The sequence below is a fragment of the Maniola jurtina genome, chromosome 6, assembly GCF_905333055.1.
Source record: "Maniola jurtina chromosome 6, ilManJurt1.1, whole genome shotgun sequence".
NCBI classification, from domain to species: Eukaryota; Metazoa; Arthropoda; class Insecta; order Lepidoptera; family Nymphalidae; genus Maniola; species Maniola jurtina.
Window position 1 is genome coordinate 2784635 of NC_060034.1, and position 18551 is coordinate 2803185.

At 34.4% G+C, this 18551-nt stretch overlaps 1 protein-coding gene across 1 annotated transcript in view; it reads left to right on the forward strand.

The window, feature by feature from the left end:
• Positions 1-5435: 5435 nt before the first annotated feature.
• LOC123865924 (nephrin-like) overlaps positions 5436-18551 on the forward strand; it is a 198704-nt gene continuing 185588 nt past the window's right edge. Inside the window, exon 1 of the mRNA XM_045907145.1 lies at positions 5436-5763. The gene's annotated coding sequence lies outside the window, so the exon portion shown is untranslated. The remainder of the gene's footprint in view (positions 5764-18551) is intronic.

Here is an 18551-nt window from a genome sequence, read left to right on the forward strand (position 1 = left end):
TCTGGCAATACATGACGTGATTCCTAATATATACTATTCCGAAGTAAATATAAAAAAGTTAGACTTTATACTTTCATGTAAGATTTTTTACATCTTTACCACCTGTTATCTCCCAAAGCCACCGTGATCCAAACTTCATAGTCACTGATCCTTCCTCCCTGTATTGGGGACAATACGCAGAGAAACTTTCAGGTTTTACAAAATAACGAAGGTCTGGCACGCGCCGAATCTCTTTCTATGAGTTTCAGCGCGTATTTTCTCTATGACGTAAACCGCCACTAAACAGATTTGGAAAATTCTACCATTTATAAATCTAAAGTAAGCAAAAATAAGTAAGTAGGTATTATTGTAGGTCTTTGTATGTAATTCGTATATTATTAAATATATTATATTCAGTATTTAGACCTACCCACTCAATATAAGACTTTAGATCTTTGAGGATTTACTTAATGTGGGATCGTATTTTTTGCCTATCCGATATTAGACTTAGTTATTACAGGATTAACTTAATGGGTCGGTCTTGTTTCTATTTTAGCGTTAGTAAAATCTTAGTATACTCTATCTTTGTCGCAGTCTTAGTTATCTACCTATACTTAAAACTATATCGCGATTAACAGCACGCAGCCTAAAATGGTGGACCTAGATTTAAAATGTGAAGGAAATAATCTTGAGGACCCTAAAGAAGTCAAGATTTTGGGAAATCCCAATAGAATTCTTAAAAAACGTACCTATCCATGCGGTGAACTAGCGAAAAAGCTTATTAATTTAGAAAACTATAACTGACTGACTGACATATTATCAGCGTACCAGTTCAAACCGCTTATTCTAGAAACTTCAGATTTCGCGTGTAGCCTACACTCGAAATTCTAAATTTCTAAAATTTGACTTTTGCGAAGACCTGCTAAGACAAGATTTACATAATTTCCACTCGAGCGAAGCTGGAACACCCTCAGCTATGTATTGATTAATAACAAAAAATCATCCAAAGAGTTCCGTACGTATTTGGTTTTATAGCGGGAATAGAAATACACATTCTGTGAAAATTTCAGCTCTCTACTAATTATTGGTTCAGTAGATAATATAGCCAGACAGACAGACGGACGGACGTAGTGCGAAGTCTTAGTAATAGGGTATCTTTGGCACCATTGGGGTACGGAACCCTAATAAGTATAGTTTCCGCTACTCTTGTACTGGACTCTTCTATTTTATTACAACAATCGACCACTTGGCTTACACGTTGTCCAAACAGAATTCATCTATAGCATACTCAAAGAGGAACGTATGTCAAATTAAGTTAGGTGCCTCTCTGTACCGTAGCCAAAGATATTTTAAGGGTAGAGCGGATATTTTTACCTCATACTTCAGCAAGGGTCTACTAATTGAAAACTCTGATAGTGGAAAATGATTATGTTTCCCTGTAACTATTGATTAGAATAAACGTATTCAATACAGTTTTTTGCTTTCATCATCAACCCATTATAGCCGACTCAGAAGTGAGCCGGCGATGGGCATGGGCATAGACAGTACTCCTCAGGGTACAGGGACAGGGTCTCCTCTTAGAATAAGAGGGCTTTGGTCATAGTCCACTACGCTGCCCGAGTGCGGATTGGCTTACTTCACACACCTATGATTATAGAGATGTGCCATACCGATTTCTGTAAAAATATTTTTTAAACTAATTTAGTCTTTCGCTTGCACCACCGTGTCTAAGAATAAGAATAAGAATAAGAAGTGTTTATTTGCTAGAATATGGTATAATATACAAGTACATTGGTCTTAAACATTATGTGGAACCGCATATTCTGCCAAGCATGGCGTGCAAAATTTATTGAATTTATTTATTGTAACAAACATGTCAAATTATTACTAATTATTGCATTCACTATTTAAAATTTGTCATTCAAAAATTCATTAACATCATAATAACCTTTGTTTAATAAAAATTTAAATAAATAACATCTAAAAGAAGTAAGGCTCATTGCATAACTGTGTGACGGTAGATGGTTATGGATACGTATTGCCGCACAGTACACATTCTTTGTATATAAAGCCAATCGTTGTGCTGGTATACAAATTTTATTTTTATGTCTACTGCTCGGTTTTATTTCTGTCTTTAGTTTAAAGTATTGGGGATATTTACGGACAAATATGCAAACTTCATAAATATATAAACATGGGAGAGGCAATATTTTAAGTTTTTTGAATAAAGGCTTACAACTGTCAGTAAAATCAGCATTACAAATAGACCTAATACAACGTTTTTGCGCCTTAAAAGCTTCTTGTGCATTGGTGGAATTTCCCCAAAGTATTATTCCATATCTTAACAAAGATGAGGCATATCCATGGTAGGCCAACAGTGATGCCTCAACTGAAACTATTTGTCGAATACGACCCAAAGCATAGACATACTTATGTAATTTTGTGCATAAATTCTGAATATGTGCCTTCCAATTACAATACTTATCTATAGTAATTCCCAAAAAAACAATGTCATCTATTTCTTCAATCCTCACATCATTAAATTTAATATCAAGGTTTTGTGTTTTAGTTTTATATGTTTGAAATTGCATTATATTAGTCTTAGATATATTTACTTTTAAATTATTTATATTAAGCCAGTCTACCACATCCATTAGTGCGCCTTGTACTTCACTCTTTATATTTTGACGTTGTTTAGATTTAATTAATAGGGTAGTATCGTCAGCGAAAAGTATGCATTCGTGTTTTATAATGTCAGGGAGATCGTTTATATAAAGAAGGAAAAGTAACGGCCCTAGTACACTACCCTGCGGTACTCCGAAGATATTTTCCCTGTAGCATGAACGAAATAATGTTTTATTATTTCCCACAAAGCTACAGATTTCAACACATTGTTTTCTATCCTTTAAATATGATTTAAACCAATCTTGGGCTTGTCCTCGTATTCCGTAGCGTTCTAATTTATTGAGTAAAATATCATGGTCGACATAGTCAAATGCTTTACTCATATCAAGGTAAATTGCTATAGGAGCTACACCTGCATTAAGACTTTCTGTTACTTTTTTAACTAATTCAAAGCACGCAAGAGTTGTTGAACTATTCTTTCTGAACCCGAACTGTTCGGGTTTTAAAATATTACAAGAGGAAAGGAAGCTATGCAACTTATTAAACATGACTCTTTCTAAAATTTTAGATAATATAGGCACTAAAGTGACTGGTCGATAGTTACTTATGTCCTTTTTATCTCCCTTTTTGTAAAGTGGTTTGACTATTGAGAATTTCAGTCGTGTAGGATAATGCCCTTGGACAAGTGTCAAATTTACAATGTGGCATAACGGAGAAGCTAGTACCAGAGCAGCGTCCTTCAAAACCCTAGTGCTGATATTGTCATATCCGGTAGATGCCGTATTCTTTAATGATTTTATGATTTTATAAATATCTTGGGGATTAACAGGAGACAAAAATATAGTTTTAGAATTAAATGGTATTTCAACATTATGATTACCTTTATTTGATTTATTAGAACCATTTGTTAAATTAATATAAAAGTCATTGAATTTTTCACATATAATTTTTGGTTTCGTGTATGTATTATTATTATATTTGATCTCTGATAAATTGTTATTATTATTATTTTTATAGTTGAAATTATCCTTAATTATTTGCCAAGCAGATTTACATATATTTTTAGATTTTTGAAGCTTACTGTGGTTAACTATTCGCTGAGCGTACACTATACATTTTTTTAATATCGAAGAATAATTACGATATTTAACTTTATTCATATTTTTTAACAGTTTAGACTTTGAAAGGTGATATTTTAGATAGAGACAACGTTTTTGTATACAACACCGTTTAATGGTCCTTGTCATCCATTTATGTTTAATGGCTTTATTTGATATTCTCACTGTGATAATTGGGAAGCATAAGTCGTAAAAAAGAATAACTAATTCATAAAATTTATTAAATGCTTTTTCTGTATCCTGTTCCTCGTAAATTTCGTTAAAAGTTAAAGATGACATGGCTTCTATGAATTTTTTAATATTTTCACTACCCAGATCTCTCCTCTTTTCATACCAAAAATCATTTACGTTACGCTTCTTGCCTTTAACCCTAACTGATGCAGTTATAACCTGTGCATGTTCGTGGTCAGAGAGGCCTAAACAAAATTGTTTCGCTACAACTGATAATAAATTACTGGCTATTAAATCAATACATGTCAATTTTCTAGTTGGTGTGGTAATGTGATTAACTAAGTTATAATTCGCTAAAATGGACAATAATTCTTTTGAGTATTTAGTTTGTTTCATTATATCCATATTCCAGTCACCGCACACAATTATTTGTTTTTTTATGCCTCTAGTAATTTTTTTTAGTAATTTATTAAGTTCTTGTATAAAAATATGAGCTGACTATGACTATGACTGGCTATATATGAATATAAACAAGGTTGTAATTCCAAATGTATCAAAAATTAGCTTAAATCCGATCCGAGAGCCATCACGGTTTGTTACTATCCGATATCTCCTGCAAAACACGGCATGTGAATTAAGAAAACGAGTCTAAAAAATGTTATTCTTAACCTATGATTTTGTCACCTGGTCCTATTTGTTACATACATAACGTTCAAATATCTTCGGTAATTTCTAATGCCATTAAGGCCCAATATTTATCCAGCAGAAGAGAAACAGTAGACAGAAATAACACGCAACTTCACAAGACTGTAACTACCTACCGTTAGATAGTAAATTGATATTTGACTTCAAAACTGTCTTTGAAAACAGTAATTCCATTTGAAATATACGAAATGTAATCAATTAAAAGCTATTGATAGAATTTGCGAAATAATAAATTCAATAAACAAAAAATGTTTGCTCTATTTTTGAAAATAACGTAAATTATTTTTGTAAGAAAATGAAAGTATAAAAATAATGATTTGCGTAATTTTTTTTTTATCGATAGCGAAACTTTGCGACATTGCTCCATAAAAAATTAGATTTCAACTCTTCAATCCTGATGCTGCAGGGGATCTGAGCAATCCACGCGGGCGAAGCTGCGGGCATCGTCTAGTTAATACTAATAATAGTATATTGTTATTAGGACATCATGATAAGCTACAGCTATTGAAATTTATTTACCTCTGAGTAAAATAAATTAGCCTTTATTCGTGCTTACTGAGAATTTATTAAACTAATATTTATCATTATTCTCAAGTTTGTTTCTCAGAACACTTACAGTAAAGGCTAACGTTTAGCTCAAATTAATTGCACGCAAAGTTTACACAAGCAGAAAATTCTGCGATCGGGCGTCTACGAAACTTGCCGCCATCGAAGATACCAGTAACCAGGCCAAATATTTTATTAAGAGAGTCGTTTAATACAGGAGGGTAGAAAAGTTGATATATTAATTAACTAGTGAATAAGTCCGCCAGGCCGAAGAGTCACTCCGTTCCACGCAGGCGCATTAAGGATCTGTCAAGATACGCCCTTAACTAGTGTGAACTCGGCATTCAAGTAAAACGCACGACTTTCAGCCTGCGCTTCGCAATTTGCGATGTTTTACTACCCCAACAAAAATCGAACTGTAATGGATACGGTGATAAAAGTTGTCGTGAACACGGACGAATAGTGTAGTCGGTTATTTACGAAGTTTCGCTAATTTTATGTGTGTTTGCAAACTATTTGGGTTATATCAATAAGTTTTTCGGGATTCACGCGTTGTGTCATATGAAGTGGTCGTGTTGTGTGCCGGATGATGGACGAGGAAAGTTTATCTCAGTTCACGGTGAGTGGGACGTTTTCAGGTTTTTAGATTTGAAATCCGTTGGCGATTCTATGATTTATCGCCTCATCGTTTCGTATGTGGCTTTTATATTAGTTTCGGCTAATGTGTTATCGTAAATATTTTGATATATTTACTTGAATCGTAGATGTGTGTGTGCGTGTGTGTTTTTCATAATTATCTGCCGTTAGTAAGAATGTAAAAGATAAGTGATGACAGTTAAAAAAAAATACGGTCTTACGTAAAAACGCTTAGCGAAAAAGTTAGTAAGAAAAAAGAGAGAAATTCGTAATCTAGTGTAAGTAAAAAAATATCCAATTAAAATAGACGTTTACAAAATATTAAAAATTCCTCAAAGTTTTGCGAGATTAAAAATTCCTTTTAATTCGATTTTTTTCGCTTACGAAAAGTAGGCGACGAAAATATAAATAAAGCTGCGTAAATTCTACAAAATGTTGTGAAAGTTTTATTAAATTATTCTTTTCGGAGTTTCGGGAGTCGATTTCATTTTTCGTAAACGATTTCGCGTTCGAGGGGAAATACATTTTCAGTGAAAGTTGTGATGAAAGTTTTATAAGCCAATTATAGGAAATCACGTGATCGTTTGAAGGTTAAATGTTCGACTTGTATTAAAAAGAGAATCTGATAAGGGTTTGATTATAATCTACCCTCATTACCATTTAGATAGGTTCCTCTACTCGGAATAGGCGCAAGCTACATAATTGAAATAGGGTGAAAATTTATTACCTGTGCATCGGCGGATATTCATTATCATCATCATCATCAGTTCAACCTGTCGCTGGCCCACTACTGAGCATAGGATTTATCTCGAAATGAAAAATGTTTAGGTTTAGATTATAGTCTGTCATACTCGTCAAGTTCCGATTGGTAGAGTTTACACAGTTTGAAAAGATTTTGGAGAGAACTCTGAGGTGTCAGGTATCCTCACGCCTTCACGTAATTAATTGCTTAAAATGATGCTTGATGATGATGGTGATGAAATTAAACATGTTCAGTCATCAAAACCAATTTTTTTGTACTTATACATAAAAGGAAAAGCTCTACTGGCACTACTGGACTGACTAGGCTGAAATTTTACATGCAGAAAGCTATTATGACGTAGACATCTGCTAAGAAAAGATTTTTGAAAGTTCAAGCCCTATAGGAATGAAACAGGGGTTTGAAATTTGTGTAGTCCACGCGGACGAAGACGCGGGCATAAGCCAGTTTAAAATAAACTACTAGGACTTATTTATTTTAAACTGAGAGCTTATAAAATACATAGTTTAATCCCTATGACATATTTTTACGGGAATTATTTTAGCGATTTGTTAGTTCTGTCAATTAAGTTACTACTTAGACTTAGTAGACTTGGTACTATCCAACCTCCTTCCTAGAACTTCTCCTTTCAGCAAAGGTTGCCTGGTAGAGATTGCTCCAAGCAATAAGGCTGCCTTTGCACACAATTGTTTTTTTCTGTTTTCTTCTTACTGTGTTGTTATCCTTATATGTGTTTTTGTGTGCAATAAAGAGTTTCTATCTATCTATCTATCTAAGTTATGCAAAGCTTTTTTATACAACAGTCACTTTTTAGGGGTCCGTACGCGAGGGGTGCCATCGGGACTCTATTACTAAGCCTCCGTCCGTCCGTTCGTCTATCAGCGGACTGTAACTCGTGAACCGTAATAGGTAGAGCGTTGAAATTTTCACAGAATGTATATTTATTTTCTATTGCCCACCAGATTATAAAAAATTCAAAATGGCAGCCATGAAAATGTGTAAAAAATTAAAACGTGTTATTTCCTACGATGTGCGAGTCCAACTCGTGCTTGACCGATTTTTAATCACCAAGCTTTGATGACAAGGTCGTAACTTTAGGAAATAATCAATGGTTTGCTCAACTAAGATAAAAATAGGTTTCAGTTGAAAAGGCGACACTTTTTATGAACAATGGAAGCGTATTTTTATACTTTAAAAAACGTACTTTGAAGTAAAAAGAGCCTGAAATAGACGTTGAAGTATTTGACAACTTTGCGCTTTTTGAATACAGAATGATTTATTATTAAATCTCTTTTGTACCGGGAGTTGGAACTTAGCTGGAGCTCACAGGTTCATATTGAGAGTATTAACCTAAATAATAATATTAACTAATTATTTAGTAGCTATATTATTGAAATGAAGGATTAACAGGGTCCATAGCGATTTACAGGTCAGTTATATTCCTAGTAACAAGTTCATAATTATCTTGAACTTTAGATGATTATATATTAACATGATTATATTCACAAATAGCTTCAACTTATAGACATATACCGTTGTGTGACTGATAAGGCTCATGAGTGATGATTGCGATGTTGAAAACCTTGATTTTTAGGGTTCCGTCCCCTCAGGGTGGTACCTTAATTATCAAGACTCCGCTGTCTGTCCGTCCGTCTGTCTATCAGCGAGCTGTTTCTCGTGATCTAGGCTGAGAGTTGAAATTTTCACAGAATTTTTACTCTATTATACATACATATACCTACCTACACCCGGATAAAGTCTTGGGTGTCATCTAGTATCTAATATTTCACGTTTTTATTGAATTAATTATGGGAATTTTATCGAAGGAATTATTTTGTACGATCTCCTTAACAGTTCCCTTCGACAATTGCGTGTTACAGCTCACTCCATTAGATTTGAAATTCAAATGCTGACAGCATTATTATCGGATTCGTGATTTTATAATCGAAATATTTTGCGGAATTTTGGTAGCAATACTTAGTACTTACCTGCTTTCAATTTTGCGGCGACTTACGATAGAAGTTCTTTTTTACTGTGCCAGCAGAGTTTGAAATTAAATAGTAATTTATGTGAGTATTCTATTGCCTGCTAGTTAAAGAATTAAAAGTTTTATTTTTATGACTGTACTTGATTTATATTTGCTATAATTGCATGGGCATTGACTACTTTTAAATCTTTACTAAGTAAAAAAAATATGCATTTTAATTGGAGCCTCAGAAGCTCAACGATCAAGGAGGTGACTAAAACACGAGGGCTTCACGGTTCGATTCTCATCCGTTGCAATATACTGTCATAAAGGTAGGAGTAAAGAGAAATATTTGCTATTTATATCAGTCAATCGAAAAGGATCTGTTTCAAAATTTTCTCGAAATAGGAATCGAAACTTGGAAGGTGAGTTATTGCACCTTTGCAACCTAAGTAGGTTCCTACTTACTCTGTCGCAACTTCGTCTAGGTAGATATAGGTAATTTTTAAAGATCCTGTTCTAATAAAGGTCTGAATACGTGCTACATAACAGCTATAGTACAGTCACTGCGCTTTGAAATAGGTATATTATGTTGACAAGCTAGTCTGTTATAAATAACTAGCCGATGCCCGCGACTTCGCCCGCGTGGATTTAGGTTTTTTGAAATCCCGTAGGAACTCTTTAATTTTCCGGAATAAAAAGTAGCCAATGTGCTAATCCAGGATATTATCTATCTCTATTCTTAGCCAAATCCGTTTAGTAGTTTTGCGTGAAGGAGTAACAAACATACACACACACACACATATACACAAACTTTCGTCTTTATAATATTAGTGTGAAGTATGGTGTACGACTAGTACCTAGATATGATCTACTGATGGCGACTGTGTTCTCGTGGATTTAGGTTTTCAAAAATCCTGTGGGAACTTTTTTTGTGGGGTGAAAGGTCGCAAGAGTGACGAGGTTACTGGCCACTCTTCTTCTTGTCTTTAACTATATCCGTAGAATAAATTACGTTGACCCCTTTCTCCGCTGCAGCGTGATTGAAGAACAAACCAACACACAAACACTAAAGTAAACCTCAAATAGGATTAACAGGGTATAATGACACTATATCTAGGTATGAAAGTTTAAATTCCTCATAAAATTACATCATAAAATTGCCCAAGTGTAACGCAGTAGGCGTAAGCGTGCTACAATCAATAAACATTATGTAGGCTGATAGTGAATAGAAAATACACAACTACAGCCGTCTAGGATGTTAATATCAATTAGTTTACAAAAGCAGCGGCAAATGGAAACGAATTGGGACCTCCCACACGAGCGTTTCGCACACCACTGAATACTGAATAACATCATAGTGTATGACGTAGACTAAAATATAATATACCTAACGTAGGCACATGTGGCTTGTGACAACGCGAAATCGATGGCGATTGTTAAGCAACGTTGATTCAAGTCGATAACTGGATGGGTGACTTACTTTGGAGATGTATCTAATGAAAGCTTATTACTAATACTTACCTACTGTATTTTATATTATTATCATCGCCGCGACTCACGATCTACCTATTGCCAGCTCATTACAGAGCACGGGTTTCCTCTCAGAGTGACAAGTGTAAATTAAAAATTTATAACACCCCTGACAAGTGAAGGTTATAGTAACTAGAAAAGAGCTGATAACTTTCAAACGGCTGAACTGATTTTCTTGGATTATAGCTAAGAACACTCTCGATCAAGCCCCACCTTTCAAACAAAAAAAAACTAAATTAAAATCGGTTCATTAGTTTAGGAGCTGCGATGCCACAGACAGATAGGTACACAGATACACACGTCAAATTTATAACACCCCTCTTTTTGGGTCGGGGGTTAAAAAGGGTTTGGCCATAGTCTGCCATGCTGGCCAAGTGCAGATTGGCAAATGTCACACATCTTTGAGAATATTACTTATAAAGAACTCTCAGGCATGCAGGTTTCTTGAGGCCTATTATCCTAAAGTTAGAATTTAGATTTGCCTAAGTCTGGTCGAATTCCAACCATGTAAGAACACGTCTCAACAAGTTCAATATCATCTTCATCACACGACAATTGATGATGCAAGAGTTCTAAATAGATAACAATTAAAACGGAGAATTCCACTGCACTTGACCCGCATATCCTTTTGATTGAAACTCACTTGAACTGCGTTTATGTAGCGACACTATTGTTAAACAAATTATTACTATAATATTAATTTATTGTATCTACATTAAAAAACAATTCATAGTTATGAAATTATGTAAGTCTGCTTTAAGGCTCTTGGTAATTTTTAAAAATAAAAGTGTTAAGTGTATATTGTATACAAAATTAAAATTGATGTATCCCATGTGTATTTGTATAAACTCTTGATTTTTGTACACAGAATAAATAAAGATAGAGATAATATATTTATATTTATTATCTTTCATGAAAACTTGATATTTAATTTTCTATTTCCGTTATATTTTTTGGCACAAATAATTTACCCATTATTACAGCATAATTTATTTTTACTTACTTAATACATAATTTATTTACTATAATTTCAGTTATACCAAATTTTGTGATTCTTCTTATTCTCTGATATATTCTAAACTAGCTGATGCCCGCAGCTTCGCCCGCGTGGATTGGTCAGATCCCCTGCAGCATCAGGATCGAGGAGTTGGACTCCAAATTTATGAAACAATGTCGCAAAGTTCCTCTATCGATTAAAAAAGAAATGACGCAAATCGGTTCAGAAATCTCGGAGATTTCGGTGTACATAGGTAGAAAAACACAACTCCCTTTTTGAAAGTCGGTTAAAAAAGTAGCCTATGTTACGCCCTGGTCAATCCTCTACTTGCCTGTGAAAGTCCCGTCAAAATCGGTTCAGCCGTTCCAAAGATTAGCCTTTTCAAACAGACAGACAGACAGACAGACAAAAATTTTAAAAAAGTGTGATTCAGTTATGGTATCGTTTAAATAACCATATGAGCTTAACATGAGGTAGTTATTTCGAAATTACAGACAGACACTCCAATTTTATTTATTAGTATAGATCATTAACAATAATAATAATTATTATCTATAGATTATAGCGAACAAAGATTAAATTCGAATCGCGCGATCAATTGAATTATGATTTGAGTTTTTTAACTATGCCACTGCTTTAGACCAAACAATATAATTAATATTGTTTGCAATACTTAAAATGCACAAATTGTTTTATTGAAAAAAAAAAAAACACAAATGACTTAAAATACAACTCTACGCCAAAATAGGCTTGAAATCCATAAGAAGTTGGAACACCCGAACCACGGTAATATTATGTATCAGTATTCCAACTTCATACAAACGGACGAAACGCGAGCTATACCTACGCACCTCGATGTCGGCAGGCGCTCGACACGCAGACAGTCGCGACTGTGCCGCAGTGACGTACGGGCGGTGTTTTGTTTTTCTAACAATAACCGCGCGATTTTTTCGTTGTATGTGAAACCCGATCAAAGAAGCCACAATTTCAGCTCAGAATGTCGGTATTTAAGGTACCGGGACTACTATAAGATTAATTCGCAAATTTTTTGATTGTACCCAGCGATGATTTTGTGGAATATATAGAAAAACTGGAGAAAATATTCCGAACTTCATTTAAAACCAAATATATAAATTGTAAAGTAGCTGTAGGTATCTATAACCAATTAAAAGATATTCATTTTTCTCCATCTTGTCCATGTTTCCCAAAACAATTTTTAATTAAAAGCTTTATACTAGAATGCGGATTTTTTAAACTTTAAAATTTAATAATTCGTAACGTTCGTTTAATTTCCTACGTCTCAGTCGAGGCGCAAATATTTTTCGGTCTCAAATGTATAAGACCGATTTGTTATTCAATCATAAACGTGGTTTTTTAATTAAATCTACCAATCAAAAAACAACACGCATTTTTATTGAACATTTCCTATGCAATTCACAAAGTATTTTATTTGTTTATATAAAAAAAGTATATTTACAATCACAAAACTAGATGGAAACACAAAGTAGGCAAGTGTAATTAAACTGCTGGAGGCGGGCAGCCCTACCGCATGTTTACGTACCGCGCAACTGTAGGTATCTATTTCAAAGATACGGCCGAGTTAGAATACTGTATAGATAATATTACCGTGCCCGAACACTGCACGGCGCCGCGCACTAAGCCGAAACGGCAAGTAAAATTTATTTGCGACATTAGTGCCGCAGTGTAAACGGGGTTTTAGGCGTGTTGCCTCATATGCTGTTGCATATTAAGCAGTTTGTCTTTGGAGCTTGTCACCAAACGGTCGTTACCAGTCTTACGGAGGCTGCACTGTGGAAGATATGTAGAAATGTTTGCTTGTTTTGTGCTATAACTGCAAAATTGAATAGGTCGTTAAACGTGAAGGAGAACACCGTGAAGAAACCTGCATGCCTAAGAGTTCTCACTTCTCTTAACAGGGCTCTATCCGTCACTTACTCCATACAATCGTAGTCCCAATTTCATTTGAATATTAAGCAACCAAAGTCCATGAAATTTTGCAGACATATTCTAGAAACTAATATCTGTGTCTGTGGTGTTTTAGATTTTTCTAAAAATATGTAGTTTTAAAATTACAGGGGCTCAAAAAGTATGTGAATTTTTATTTTTTAGGGGATTAATGATGAAACTAGCTAATCCGCTCCGGCTTCACTCAAGTGGAATTTTAGAAAATCTGACAGGGGCTGGAACTTTCAAAAAACCTGAACCAGTATTTTAGTATTCAAAACAAAAAAAAGGTTTGTTAAAAAAAAATATTTCTAATCAAAATCCTAAATGCTAATTTATATGCATAAAACTTGAAAAATCATACATTTTTAACTGAGAACCTGAATTTCATAGAAACTTTCCTTCCCGTATGTAATCATTTTGGAACCTATTCACCAGGGGTAGACAGTCCAAATTTTTTTTCTTACTGCGTGCCTACATCATAAAAGAGATTTACCTACCTACTGTTAAAATTTCAAGTAACCCCAGCGGTTTAGGCTGTACCTTGATAAATCAATTAGGACCAAATTTTTTTTTACATGTAGAAGATATCACACTAATATTATAAAGGCGGAAGTTTGTATGTATGTGTGTGTGTGTATGTTTGTTACTCCTTCACGCAAAAACCACTGGACGGATTTGGCTGAAATTCGGAATGGAGATAGATAACATCCTGGATTAGCACATAGGCTACTTTTTATCCCGGAAAATCAAAGAGTTCCCATGGGATTTTGAAAAACCTAAATCCACGCGGACGAAGTCGCGGGCGTAAATAAAACTGAACGCCCCTATTTGTTTTTATTATAAACCTACTCGTATTTCTTCTTTTATACTCCCTCATTAAATGAAAACGTTTCATTTCCTTATATTTCCAACGCTGAATGAAAAACTTATTTCAATAAAAAGTAACCATCAGAAATTTATCTACTTTAATTCCTTTTCTTTGATGGGAATCTAATTGATTGGCCTCGTCTAAGGAAAATACTGCATAATAAGCTTCCAATGAAAAGTTCTCGGTAAGAAACTCAACCTAATGACTATTCATTTATTTATAACTATTCATCTAGTTGGAAAGTTTTGCACTTTTTATAGTCAGAGAGTTATCACCTCTATCTCTCTGCATAATATTTCTCATTACTTAGGGTGTAAAACCCTATTCATTGTTCACATAGGGATTTCTTGGGATAATAATACAGTGGGCTCCCAAATGCTTTCAATTGTTAAATGTGTACTACTGGTTTGGAATGCCCTTCTTACCAAAAAGAACTAGCAAAAAACTTGATTTAGATAAGCCAAGACCTCTTCGAATGAGTTTCGAATCGGTTTCAAAACTAAAGAATTTTTGAAAATGTGATTTGTTAACTAAAAATAAGTTTTTGATGAAAACCAATTTTGCCCACAAGCTCTCAGATGGTCACTTAACATCAGTATCGAGAGCAAGCATAGAATTTCAAAGCAGAAACGAACTTGTGAACCAAACTTTGGTATAAAGTTTACAGAATAATGTATGGAGTTTCAGAGAGTGTGAATGACCTGTTTTTACGTTAACGATAGGACGGATGCATAGTATTATGTGGTAATATTATTATTGGACATTTAATATTACTTATTGCATACAATGTGATTAATAGACCATTACTTTTTAAGATAATAACATCCTTTACAATGTATTAGTCTTGTCAAATCAACAAAGGTCTGATCGTATAGGTATAAGTCATTCTGATGGCAAAGGCGTATGGAAAAATAATTTAGTATCCACTTATAATTTCTAACAATGAAAACTATTAAAAATTAGATAAGAGCATCTTGGAACATCACTAAGTATCTTAGATTTTTTACAAAGAATAAATGAGTAGAAGCCTACAGTTGCGAAGTTGACGAGCCTCAGATAACATGTAAAGCCGAAGCACGAAATGGCCCGGCTTATCTCTCTTCGGTCGTGTCAGATTGCCACCCCATCGATGAGAGCACACAAACAGTAAGTAATACCTGTGTTTATGCACACACGTGTGCACTATAATATCTGTTGCGTAGTTTGCCTATCTTCATATAAATTCGTCTGTGGTCGTAATTCAGTCAGGAGGGCATTATTTTTAACCAACTTTGAAAAAGAAGGAGGTTCTCAATTTGGTCCATATTTTTTCTAATTGCATGTATACCGTTGTCTCTGAGAATTCTGGATCAATTTAATTTTTTTAAATGGATAATGTTCCTTCCGAGATGGATCGGATAGTATGAAAACGGTCTATGCAGTGATGTGATATGAGGCATGATCCTAGTTGGCAACTATCGACGTCTAGACGCCATATATCAGGTTGCGTGACACGAGAGTATTACATTTCATATTTCGTTTTCTTGATAAAGGTGACATGATGACGAAAACCATCTATAATGACATACGTTTGCCAACTTTTTTGAGACATAAAGAGTTCAGTTTTAGTTTTAGGCACCTGTCCCACGCCTGGATATAACTTGCGACTATTATCTCACTCAAGAAACGTACAATAGATCAATTAAATAGATAAAATATATTAATAGTTGATCGTTGACTCTGCACACTGTTGGTGAGAACTCTTTCTTCACATGTTTGCTGTAGCGACAAGAGGTATAAAAGAAAAAAACTTGATCAATGGCGCTTGTTTGGCGTTCAAAACTCTCGCGCAGTTTGCAAGGAATTGAATCTAAATGTAGGTCTCGCTTGCCTAACCAAACGACCGAGCGAGTAATCGCCCATCGTAATCGCACACTCCTTTTCTTATTTTATTCTGATACAAGTTTGTCCTTGATTGCGATCTCATCTAATGGTAAGTGATAATATAGTCTAAGCACATACTAAGACTCATGAATAGGTCAGTGTCAAAACTATCCCAACTACACATTCACTTCTCATTGCTCACCAACTAGTTTATAGTTTTTAGCTCAATTCGTTTCTCGCTACAGTACGTGGTGAGACAAGTGCCTTAGTCTGGCCTAGAACTTATAAATTGCTTTGACTATATTTTGCGTAAAGCACCGTTCAATCTATGTAACCGTACAGTTTTTATCAGCCAAGATTTTCATGATTAATTTGAGGTTAAAAGTAACATGATTTAGTTAGTTTGACACTGGCATTTGTTTATACTTCGGACTTGAAATGAAATTGTTATAATAGTGCAAAATATAATGTCCCAATTCCAAGACAGATTTACTTTTTTAGCAGGACGTTTTATGATTAACTGCAGCAATATAACAATTTTTTATAGTTGAATTTATGATACATATTTTTGGAAGGTATGGATCGCATGGTAACCTAGAAATGACGATTATACGGTCAATAGGTATGTGGATATGGCTTCCTTAGTTTGGGCAATATACTCGTATAGCTGATCTGAAACGTAATATAGGTACGTACTAACTATACCTATTATCGCTTTGTAATCATTTGTTTATTTTAACGCAAAATAAAATAATGTCTTTCTGATCGAAATATTTCGGCCACAGCAGCCGAACCTGACGGAGAATAGTCAACTATTTAGGAAATGTTATGCTGTGTATTGCACAAATACATGCACTCTCTATTCCTTCTCTCATAATCCGGCAATCCGACACATCCGGAGAAAGATTATGTGAGGGAGCAATGACTGTACACGTTTATAGAGGCACAAGGGTGTACCACTAACTTCTCAAGTCCACGCTGCTCTCAGAATTTCCTTACTTTTTTGACTCGATTCGGGACGAGGCACCTTATGCTCCTCAGTTTAATAAACTGAGTACCTACTACAACTACAGGGCAAGCGATATAGCCAATCGGAAAGATTGCTATCATATAGGCAGGTTTAAAGGAATACAATAATTATGATCACAACAGTGGAACACAAATAACTCCTTACTTATCATACCGGAAAAATAGATCGACATAAGTATATGTAAAAGTTAAAGTACAAAAATAATTTATTCCGACAATGATTTTCCAAATGGTTATTCTGATTTATCTGACTAAATTTCTTTCGTAACTTGTACCAATATTGATGAAACCACCAAGTAACACGCTAAGAGATATAGTGTTCTTGTCGGATACAAAAATTATTCGTATTTCGCACAATAGTAAATTGGTAATCAAACACAATATATTGTACCAAATCAGTGTGACTGGTTTAACTGACTAAAATATCAACAAACATACAGCTTTTAGGATTTAGATTTTGCATGATTTTTCTCTATAACATAGATCCCCCGCTAAAAAGGATTTTCAAGAGTTTCATCCAACTGAAGCGAGGGCAAGGGGGAGTCAGCTAAGAAAATATATTAGCCATACATAGCCAGTGTTACATCGCATCATATCCATTTTGCATCCAGTTTCATCATTTTTTTTTGTAACAATTTATAGCCTGTAACACTCTGAGAAAGTGTTGATATCAATCAGCATAAGAATTAATCATTAGTTACAAACTAATTTCAGCATTTTATAAAATTTATTACCTAATATGGACAAATGACGAGAAATTATTCTTACATATTTTTTACCATAGGGTAAATCTTTACGTTCATTTTAGACCCCGTGGTCTAGTATTTAGACAGAAGGCAAAGCTGCGTAGTGCATGTCTTATCTCATCGATAAAAAGACCGCGATGATTTACGTTTAAGAGGGCTCTCTCCGTCACTCGTTTCATACAATCGTAGTTCCAATTTCATTTGAATATTAAGCAACCAAAGTCCATGAAATTTTGCAGACATATTCTAGAAACTAATATCTATGTCTGTGGTTTTCCAGATTTTTGTTAAAATATTCGGTTTCAAAGTTACGCGGTATTAAAATTTTCATACAAATCTTTGAGCCCCTGTAATTTTAAAACTACATATTTTTAGAAAAATCTAAAACACCACAGACACAGATATTAGTTTCTAGAATATGTCTGCAAAATTTCATGGACTTAAGTTGCTTAATATTCAAATGAAATTGGAACTACGATTGTATGAAATGGTATGAAACGAGTGACGGAGAGAGCCCTGTTAAATGTGACAAAAACGATTTTCTGATCGGGCCAAAATAATTATCGTCCGTTAGGCCAATAGAATAAATAATTAGATCATCCCGAATTCGATGGTGGAATCACGTCGTGTAAAATTTGAATAATTTTGCATCACGCTACGCAGCCAGAGAAAATGGGCTTGGAAATACGCCAATATCCGGAACAATTCCGAATTGTGGTACAATTTGAAATGTTTTTTGCTGCGGCTTTTGCGGTCGGTGTTGAGGTGTTTAGCGATGTGCATAATATCAGAACATAAGTAATTTGTGAAAAAAATTAATGAATGCAATTAGAATCATTATCCACATTATAAATGCGAATTTGTGTTTGCTTGGTTTGACTTTCAATTACGATGCAACGGAGCAACAGATCGGCGTATTTTTTTTTTCATGGATATTTTCTGTTAGGTATAGTTAAAAATCTGTAGAAGTACAAGCTAATGCTTATGAATTATTAGATATTCCAATATCATTTACAATGATTTTTACAATTTTCGTATCTC